General features: G+C 40.4%; 1 long non-coding RNA gene across 1 annotated transcript in view; it reads right to left on the bottom strand.

The window, feature by feature from the left end:
- Positions 1–7,162, bottom strand: part of LOC135972730 (uncharacterized) — a 90,571-nt gene extending 83,409 nt beyond the window's left edge. Inside the window, exon 1 of the long non-coding RNA XR_010589220.1 lies at positions 6,069–7,162. This is a non-coding gene — a long non-coding RNA (uncharacterized LOC135972730). The remainder of the gene's footprint in view (positions 1–6,068) is intronic.
- Positions 7,163–10,982: the final 3,820 nt, after the last annotated feature.

The raw sequence follows: 10,982 nt of genomic DNA, 5'->3' as shown, positions 1-10,982 counted from the left end.
GGTAAAGCAGTGCTCCGGGGGGGTGGGGCTGCGCACTCTGGTGGATCAGAGCAAGTTCGATATAATGCAGTTTCACCTATAACACGGTAAGATTTTTTTGGCTCCCGAGGACAGCGTTATATTGGGGGAGAGGTGTATTTGCTATCTGTGCTGGCATTATTGTTGAGTGGCAGATCCTCACCCACTTATTGGCTATAATTTTGGCACCAGAATTGTGGAGTTTTTTTCTGCCCTTGCACAGCCAGTGCATCAGTGATTGAGACTAGGAGAGGAGAGAAATTCAGCCCCCAGATGTGGCAAACTTTGTTTCAGTTTTTAAAGCATACAGCACATAGACATTAAATGTTGAACATTTCTGTGCTCGCTCTTGGGAGAAGCACAAAGATGGCAGCTGTGAACAGTCCCTAATTAAGAAGGTTGGGATGCGGGGAATGTCTTCTTATGCCCTCCCCTTGCTTGGACACCTGGGCTGTTGCTGGCCACAAGCTATCTCATCTTTGATCAGACAAACACAGAAACTTACAACAGAAAGGGAAGGGATAAGGTCCAAGGTAATCACTGAATAAAAAGATGCAAAATGAATGCTATCTATGAAGCATATTTGGGCCTGATCCAAAATCTGTCTGAGTTGATGGAAAAACTACTGTTGACTTCGCTTGGTTATGGATTAGGCCCTAAATGTGTTTGTAAAACCTAAGCAAACAGAGTGGTCTTAGGCTCAGCTTTAATTTTGACAATCTCCTTGCTTTGGTGCAGATCTCGCACAAAATTAACATTGTAAGTAAAAGCTGATATTGTGTCTTATTACCATTGTTTGTTATGGATTGGGATGTGATCTTTTGTTTTGTTACAGTTTATCATAAGGAAAAAACTGACTTGCTATAGCATAACAAATTGTAGAAACTTCTGAAGAACAACAGAGGAGTTCATGTTGTGAAACAAACCCACACAGCAGAACACAGGAACTTCACAATTACAAAGGAAATTCCTGTTACTTTACAAAACCAGCTTCCACTGGGTAAATTTAAGCCAGGCTCTTCTTTGTACCTACATTCTGGATTTGTCCGGTAGTTGTGGGAATTGTTTCATAATGATGAGGTTCTTTTCAAGCAAATTTTATTATGTGAATTTGCCTTTTCTTACATGTACTTCGTGGGCTAATGATCAATATTGTCATGATTTCAGTAAATAACTATATATGTATATATAATTGCTTAATAAAATGTGTAAACTTGATGCATAGTTATGTAAAAAATCATTAGGAACCCGTGCTGAAAAATTGTATGCATTTAGTATATAGTTCTGGCTGTGGATTCTGTGCGTGCAAAATGAAAGCTGCCTAGTTCTGAGAGAGAGAACAGAATATATGTAAAATGTGAATTTTTGTTTGGTAACTGAGGCTGCATCATTGTGTAGCACAAAAGCCATCATGCATAACTGCATAAGGCACATTTCATTACAGCAATGATTAGTCATGTGACAGTTTCAAACATTTTGTTCCAATCACGGTATATTTTCAGTGTTTAGAATGAAGAACTGACAATCCAAACCATACATGCAGGAACGTGCCTTAAAAGGTGAAACATGAATTGCCTATGCATCTAATGTGGCAGCAATTGCTGTGAAACAAAGTAAAGATCAGTGCTGCGAATGCTTGCAGAAGCACCTAACTATAACGCTGTGAGCAAAACAATGGATTTCAGCGTGGCTTCTTATGTGCACAAAGCTAACTACATGCATGAATATTTGCATGATTCGTCCCTACAACTAAACGAGGTTGAGGGGTTATACAGGACTAGGATTCCTGTTCTCTTAGCTCAAGTACAGCAATACACTGTGGTTTAATTTTTTTAATTTTGTGAAATTTTATTCTTAGCCTAATATTTCTGATGACAAACTGGAGCATAGGGTTATTTACCTCCTAAATTATAAATCCTTCAAAATAGAGGCTCATATTGAAAGCATAAGCACTCTTGCTGCAGCCTGAACTGTAAAAAGGAAAGGCTACCATATTTGTTTTCAATGGCATTCACTTCAGTGAACATCTACTGCAAGAAGGAAAGATAATCTTGTAGTAAACATACAGGAGTGGGTGTCAGGATGTCTGGGTTCTATTTGTAGCTTTGCCACAGACTTCGTATATAACCATCAGCAAGTCACTTTACCTTGATGCTCTCAGTTTTTCCATCTGTAAAATGGGGATAATACCTACTTCACAAGGATAGTGTGACACGACATTCACTGATCCTTTGATGGAAATGCAAACTTATCTCATTGTTTAGTTATCAATATTTCACATACACACTGCAAAAACCAGTGTATGTGAATAAGGGATGTGTAATAACTTTTTCCACAGACTGGGAAATTCAAATAATATTGCCAATATTTAATTAAGTTGTCAACTCAAGATGCACTGTATGCATGTGTTGTGTATACTAGAAAACATTTTAATGCTAAAATGTGGTTTAACATTATGTATCATAATTCTGTATATTGTTTGAAGTGGCCTGTGCATAATGTATTTATTGGACAAACTGTACATTAAAAATATCAGAGCAAGTTCCACTCCATTATACATAGATAAAAGAGAGCAAAAATTGACTGGGGAAGGAGCCAGAAACAGAGCTTAAAGTGAGTAGAAAATAACCTGAAAGTCATTACAACAGACCAGTGGGGTAAATGTTAGAGAGCAGGCAAATGTGTACTTGATGGCCCACTTAACTATTATTGGCCTTTACACAGTGAAGTTCCTAGATAAACATTGTGGTTGCTCAGACCCAGGCCCTATATCTATTTAAACAATGACTTTCTGTGATATTACACTATACTGATTGTGAATTTAACTGCAGGTACATGTGAGGGCCATGTCCCTTCTGTATTCATTTCTTTAACACTCAGTGAGCCATAACGATTTGATTTTTTTTTTTGTCCGAAACACACTGAAAGCAAGGAATATGAGAAGGGGAGGAGAGAGAATGGAGTAGTAAGGATGGTGAAGCAAGAGAAAGGACAGAAGCACTGATATAAAGCAACAGCTTTTAGGAAGGTGATCACAGTAATTGGGGAGGCTAATGGAAAGCTCAACCTGCTGATTTTTTAATCATTCTATAAGACATATTATAGAAATAAGACAGTTATTGCTTTTGGGATGATGAGGCCAATCCCCAAAACCAGCACTGTCTACTGATGCAAGGACTATAAATGAGAAAAAGAAGAGGAAACACTCAGATTGTTCACTCGTGAAATCATTAGCTTTTGAAGGGCAGCCATAGTATCCAGGGCCTAAGGGAAAGGTGCTACACTGACTACTATTGCGCACACAAATGTCAAGAAAAGGAGGAAACCTCATAATCCTAATGAGAAAGTGGTTACAAGCCAGAGATTCAGAAGAAAGTCAAGTTTAAATAGACTCTGCTGTGGAAGGGAATCCAGTGACCTGCTAGGGACCTGCCTAGGTTTGGGTTTCACTCACAGGACCAAATACTCTTCTCATGCACATGCAAATAAATTGTAACTCCACTGAATTCAGTGGATTTCAACAGGGGTCACGGAAATCAGAATTTAGTCTCTAGATTGACAGGTGTTGGGTGTGCTGTGAAGTCTCAGGCCTTGATAGCAAGAAAAGAAAGGGAAGGACTTGACTCCTTTGGCTGGTTAATGAACACCGTGGCTAGGTACCATAAGCCTTCCCATCCACAGTGAAAAATGATGGCTTCAGGGCCAAGACTGAAGGGGGATGAATTTTTTTTTTTAAATGCTGCTTTACCACCTGTAGCTGTTGGAACATCACCTCTCCTTCACGAGGCTGTCCCAGTGGAAATGAAGCACATGCACTTCTTTTAATGGAGGTGTCAAGCTATCGCCATATCTGTGAATGGGATCATCTGAAATATAGGTGTGGCAGGTAGTTAAATTATGATAAAACAGTCTGAGAAAAAATCATTGTAGCTGTGCTGCTTAGTTACTTAGCAGCTGAGCATAAATAGAAGGCAGTAGTTTCTAGTAGTTAGGATGCAGGCCATTAAAGAGTTCTTGATTCTATAAGTGAATCTGTCCACAACTCAGTGTGTGACTTTGAGGAAGTTAAATAGGACTCAGTCCAGCTCCCACTGCAAGCAAGGGGAGTTGGACTGGGCCCTTTAACCTGTGTGCTACTGTTTCCCATGCTGTTAAATGGACATAACACTAAAGACATTTGCCTTGCACACTACAGACCTGCTTCCCAGAAGCAGGCTATAGAAGTGCCAAAGTATTAGTATGAAACCCATATTACTTACATAGAGTGTGATACATAAAGTATAGCCCTTCACATGGGGGGGGGGGCGGGGGGATGCATCTCATTGTTTTTAAGTACCGGTAATATTTTCCCACTGAACTGGCCTATATTTTGTGTATATTACACCTACATCAAGACCCCTTGATTTGCCTTAAAAAAAAAAGTGACTTGCAACCATTTAAAAATAATTTTTTGTTTTAAGTGCTTTTCAGTTTGAGGAATACAAGCAATTTCCCCTACATTTGGTCACACTTGGATGCCTTTTTTGGCATGTAAATAAATGGAAGCCAGGTTTGAAATCATCCTTAAAGTGTGTTTATAAAATATTAACTCTTTGCTGTTGTCTGCTGCTGAAGTGTTTGGGCTACAGGAGTATATAGCAGCATTTTTAGAGTTTATAGATATATCCCTTCAAGAGAGCTAATGTTCCTGAATCACTAGATAAAAAACAAATCTTCCTGTGAGCTGAGAAAGAAGCAGCACCATGTGGTTAAGTTGCTGCCTGTGACACAATGAAGTGCAATGTGATATTCATTGTGTAGATTTCCCCTTCCAAACCCACTCCCCAGAAAAAGCGAGTTACTGGTCTTTTAGGCCTTGGATTATTATGTACAGTCAGATGACAAATACGTTTTATGAAGTTTTAATTACAAAAATCTTTCCTTAGAGCACTGTAGGGCCCATTCATTTCTATTGGAGGAATTAAAAAAACATGGAAAAAGTGATCTCATGTATTGAAGACACTCACATTACAAACTCCATTTCAATAAACTACACCCATTTTAATTCTACTTGCACTTACACCTGTCACTTTGAAGGGTGACTGCAAAGAGATAAAGGAAAGGGGAACATTACTATTTGAGACACTAACACTGCACCATGGCACAATGACTGCAAACCAGAAGGGAGTTCTGAAGAAGCGTATGAAAACAAATAGCAATATGTACAGAAATCTGTCTTTTCCCTTTGCTGTTATAGACTGTTATTAGCAAAGGATCTGAGTTACCACTTTTCTTCTTGATTTCTCCCAGACCATAACAGTTTCCACATGTGTAGAAAGCCAGGGCATGTCATTTACACAGAGGCACTTACTGAAGCCACGACATGAGTTAGAATATGCCACGTGGCATCGTTCCCTTAGCGTGGCCAGTCCACCCCCTGGAGGGGAAAGCATCCCTCCAAAGCTGAAGCTGCTTTATTTCTGCTGGGTGATAGCACAGAAGGAAGTTGTTATATCAGGTCTTACTGTGAGCTACCTCAATTCATCCCACTAAAGAAAAATGAAAAGCAGTCTTCCTGAAGAGGCGGCAAAGCCAGTAACATCCCTGCATCTTTGGAGGCCATAGCTTCACCTGCACTCAGCTGGAAAGTTTTCTCCTGCACTCCCTCCCCCAAGTTGTAGCTGAACTCTCCTCCACCCTTTTTCTCTCCCACGTGTTTGGTATCACCAATATTTGGAGCACCTTTTCCCCCTCCTCACATGGGTTTGATCCTGGATTCCAGCTTAGCAGCTGGTTCCACTAAAGTAACTCCTCACTGTACCAAATACACAGGGCCATTGTTCCTTGAGAAAGTCAATGATAATACTACTACTGACAAAGAAGTTAAAGTCAGTACAGAGGACAATAAAGTAAAAACCACTAACAAAGGAATATCACTCCAAAAAACAATAGTATAACAAGGTTGGGGTGGGGTTGTCTTTACTGGCAACAGGAAAATAGGATTGGAGGAAGGAAGGGGTTAAGGTTAATTTACAATTAATAAATATTTAGAAATAAACTGAATTCCCTACCTCATCACGTTCACAAACTCCTCCAAACTTCAGCTCCCTCCCTAGCATCTTCCCAAAGTAGATGATATAGCTGAATTTGCATGTCCTGGGATGGAGGGTTGCAGCAGTATGGCCAGTTTAAACAAAAGTCACCTTACTTTTTCTTCTCTCTTTGATGGGGCAGAGTCCTTTCCTAAACCCAAGCAGGCTCACTGGTTTCCATGATCTCAAATGTTCCTAGCTCTCCGTAGTTAGTGCCAGGTCAGCTCGGGATGCAGCGCTGGAGTTGCTGATCCATGCAGTTAGAGTCTCAGAGCCATGCAAATACCCACTTTTGGGGAATTTAGCAGGGACTCCCTGAGCTGTGCTGTGTCTCTCAGCTTCCAAATAAAAGGCTCTTTTTCTTAGGATGCTAGTCACTGCAGTGATGGAGCTGCCTAATCCATACAGCTGAAGTCAGAGAATAGTGCAAAACCTCCCTTTTGGGGGAGAGGGGCATCAGCAGGAACTCCCTAAGCTACACTCTGCCTCTCCTAGGGTTTTTTTTTTCCTTCAAATTTGCTTCTCTTTCAGCCAAGCTTAGCTGTCCCCTCTCCTGTTAACATGCTGGGGCTGTGCAGCCCTGACTTGTCATTAGTGTAGCCAATTGCCTGTCCACTTCAAGCTCCCTAATTGGCCCCAGTGGAGGTTTCTGGTTCCTTCTGTCCCCACCCCTGACTCCAAGCCTGCTGCAGGCTGGGGGAGGGGGTGTCAGAGGCCTCTTTTAGCCATCTTGGTTGTAATCTTTGGGCTAGGTCCCCCTGGAGGCTGAGCCCAGAGCTGGGAATCCCCAAGTGAGGGTTACATCCCCTTTTTGGAGCCCTCAGGAGTTCCCGTGTGTGTCAGGCGGAGACTAACCTAGCCTGCTAGAAGCAGACAGAGAAGAGGAGAGAGGGGAAAAACCAAACAGGTTGCTGGCAAACTGTGGGAGACAGCACCACTGGCTCTGTGGCAGAAGGTATGTCTCTGCCTTTAAGTTTCTCCCTGAGCTCCAAGGAGGTGAGACCCACACCCCGTTCTTTAGCTTTTGGCATCCACACCTTTAATTTAACAAGAAACCAAGTGGGGAGGGATTTATCTAAAAGTCACCCACTTCTCCGTTTCTCTACACGTGTCTCCTCAAAGCCTGGCACCACAGGTCATGCTAGTCAGCAGTGGCCGCAGCACACCAGCGGCAGGGGGGGACATGGACTTTGAGAGGACACATGAGCATTAGAAGTAAAGCTGCCTTTTGATTGGGAGGTTGTGTTCACTAGGGGCTTCATCTTGCAGCATTCAAGTCCATGGTAGATTTTCCATTGACTTGAATGGAAGCAGGACTAAGCCCTTTGTGAGCTATGTTGTTTCCCATCTCCCACTGCCATTTGCTCCTCCATTAATATAGGTTGAAGAATTCTGCCCAGGACTCTTATGAGAACCCATAATCTTACTGAACCTGTCTAATGGATGGCTGTAGAATAGAGGCTCCCAAATTGGGGGGGGGCACGAGGACCTGACGGGGATGCACTGAAGGGCCAGTGTTAACAGGGGGCTCTGTCCAGCAGAGGAAGTGGCCGGTTCTCTGTGCAGGCTCCCTACCTGTCTTGCTCCCCTACTGGCACAGTTACCAACTGGCAGTTACCCTCCTCTGCTGGGGAGGCTGGCAGGGACTCTGCAAGCAGGGAGCAGACTGTGCGTTGTGAGTATTGATGCCCCTGTCAAACAGAGCCCCCTCCTGACTCCAGTCCCTGGCCATTCTGGCCCCGAGGCACAGAGCCCCATCTGCTTCCTCTGCCAGACAGAGTCTACATGGGGGAAGTGTAGGGGCTATACTGATGGGTCAGGGTAAGGAGGGGTTTGTGTCTGATAGGGGGCCAGTACTTACGGGTGTAGCCTTATGCTCCCCACCCTTCACCACGGCACTGCTCACTTCCCCTACACAAGGAGTGAGACAGGCAAGGAACCAGGTCTTCGCAGTCAAGACCACCCAACCGCTGCAGACTGCAGAAGGTTTCCTCAAGTGCTGCATAGTGAGTACCCACCCGCATGGTTATCAGGCACTCCTCCTGCTACCGGCCACTGTGGGTGCTGGGCACCCTCTGCCCTTAGAAAGAGTGAAGCACTCAATCTCTGAAAAGGGGCTCACCAAAAAAGTTTCAGAACTTGTTCTGTAGAGTATTCAGTGACATTACTTTTAGGGCTGAGTGTGCTGCCACTATGGCACTTCTAAGTCCTTCTGGCCTGAGGATTTTGAGCCCAGGTTTCCTGAGTGGTCATGAAGAGCCCAAAGTCACTTGGCTGGCCCTGCAAAAGCTTGTATTATTGAAGCCTCCAATAAACTTGTGTAATAGATTCATGTAACTTTCTTTTAGCTACTGTGATAGAACTGGGGCAGTTGAGAGACTTTTCCTTACATGGTGTTCCTTTCACTCTGTCCTTCATTCCGCCCGCTGCACAAAAACATTGCGAAGTGCAAATTACACGGGCAATTTGTTAATTCCTGTTTGCTCTTATGTGATTTATACATTTCTCATCCGAGCATCAAGATATTGCTGATCTTCTTTCCTCTCTGCTGCACAGAAGGAAAAACAATCTTTCTGCACACCTTTTGAATTGGAAAAGTTTACTAGAACAAAGCTAACTGAAGTGTTAAAGCTGTCAGTATCTTAGGTATCAAGGGCTGAAGAAAATTGTATGGTTCCTGTATTTGATGGGCTAGAGGTTTTAGTCACTTAGGTTTGTCTCACCTGATCCATAGGATTTTTTTTACCCTTTCATATAGTGATGGGGCTGAGCTGGGATTTTGCTTTTGTTCCGTGGCATAGAAAGGATAAGTGATATGCCCAAAATTACACAGCATGTTAGCATCTCAGCCAGGATTAACATGCTGACTCAAAAGAGGCACGTTGGCATAATGGATTAGCCACTCAACCCCTGAGCTCAGTTTCCCCCAGAGTTGTCTGATTTAAATAAAAAACAATTTAAATAACTGATTTTAATCTTGATTTAAAGCAGCAAGCATGAAATCTTGATTTAAATAATTGATTTTAATCTTGTTTTACATTTGTACTTTTTAGTTATTTACCTAACGAAAAGTTTATTCCTGTTGGTTGGTAACCATTAAAACATATTGATTTGCAACTTAAGTATAGTTTTTACACTATATTTTAAACATTTTTTTGCTAACTAGGAAGATATTATATATTTATGTATTTATTTAAGCAGTTATGTAGCTTAAATATTCACATTCTTAGTTTTTAGATTTTGTATTATGTTAGAAAATGGTTAATGATACATTTCTTATTTGCTAGATGATTAATTTTTTATTTATGATTTGTGTCAAGCAATGTATGGATGAAAACTGGAATTCAATTAAAAAAGCACTAAAACATCACTTAAAATTTTTCATTTGTCAAATAAAACTACCTTAAAACATAAGAAAAAAAATTGATCAAACATATTTTTGCATTTAAAACTAACTGCAAAGCAAAGGAACTATTTTATGTAGTCGCTGAATTGAAGTGATTGTTTCTGATCACCATTTCCTTCAGGGTTTTAGAACTGGTAGATCTTATCCTCTCAGACCTAATTTTTATTCATAGAATTAAAAAGGAAAAGAAGCTTTCCTTCTTTTCCAACTCCCAATTAGTTTCTTAACTTTAAATGAACTAGTCATTGAACTGAACTAGTTGAATAAACAGAAATGAAGAAAATATTCTTTCTGCACTGGCAGAAAAGATTACTGCTATCAAAAGCTGCTTTAGCACTTAAACAATCTTTGGTTCCAGGTGCTAAGCCAGTGATTGACACTAGTTCAGTGGTTTAACTTTCTTTAAAAGTTTGGCAGCAAACGTACTGCTTAATTATTTTATTTTATTTTGGTATTTAATTTAAATGATTTTAGTAGATTATAAACATTTAGGCCTCAACACAGGTTTTCATCATTTCAAATTTAATTGGTTTATTTTTAATAAGAAAAATGTCTTTAATTTAAATTTAAATAAAAAAAAACAATTTAAATAAATCTGATTTAAATTTTTTTTAAATAATTAATTTTTATCCAGCATGGTCTCACCATATGTAAAATGGGGCTAATGATAGATATGTAGTAGATGGGAGTTATGTGAGACATACTTGGATAATGTTTGGAAAGTACTGTACAAACATGTGGGAGCAGATTTTAGGACGTTAGGCTTCTGGGCTGCACTCATTCTTTACCACATACTTGTATGTTTAGATCAGCTCAGTTGAATAGGTAGTTAAATACCATGTATGTGTGCTTCACAGTACACACTTCTGCTTGAAAGTTAATGCTGTTTCTTACTGCATGTTGCCATGGCACGCTTTCAAAGTTCAATAGATTTCATATTTCAAAACCGTTTTCCCCCCAAAACTTCTGTGAGCATATATAGCTCAGGGACTATGCATGTGTGACATTTTAAGTTTGAAGTTTCTGCTGTTTTTTGACTTGAAAAGAATTAATAATTTAGTTTTTATATTGGTGAAAATTGGTTGCTCGTCATTTTCTTATTATTTTGCTCTTTCTCATAACTGAACACTCTAGTTGAAGCAGTTTACCATGAAATGCAATGGATTTTATGTCACTGAACGTTTAAAATCAAGACTGGGTGTCTTTCTATAGATATACTATAGTTTATGGACAAGTTATTGGGCTAAATGCAGGAATTACTGAGTGAAATTCTATGGCTTGTATTATGCAGACTAGCTGATCACAATGGTCCCTTCTAGCCTTTAAATGAATGAAAAATGGAAGATTTTGGCCAAATTATAATAGAAATCAGCAGCAGCCAGAGACATATCATGAAAAATTTCAGTACCAAAGATAAGGGTTTTAGAAAGTTATGAAGCCATGAAAATGGTTAACAATGGAAACTGTTCTGCAACATTAACTAAAGT

The sequence above is a fragment of the Chrysemys picta genome, chromosome 7 (assembly GCF_011386835.1).
Source record: "Chrysemys picta bellii isolate R12L10 chromosome 7, ASM1138683v2, whole genome shotgun sequence".
NCBI lineage: Eukaryota > Metazoa > Chordata > Testudines > Emydidae > Chrysemys > Chrysemys picta.
Note: the sequence above shows the minus strand (reverse complement) of the source record. Positions and strands in the feature narration are given on the sequence as shown.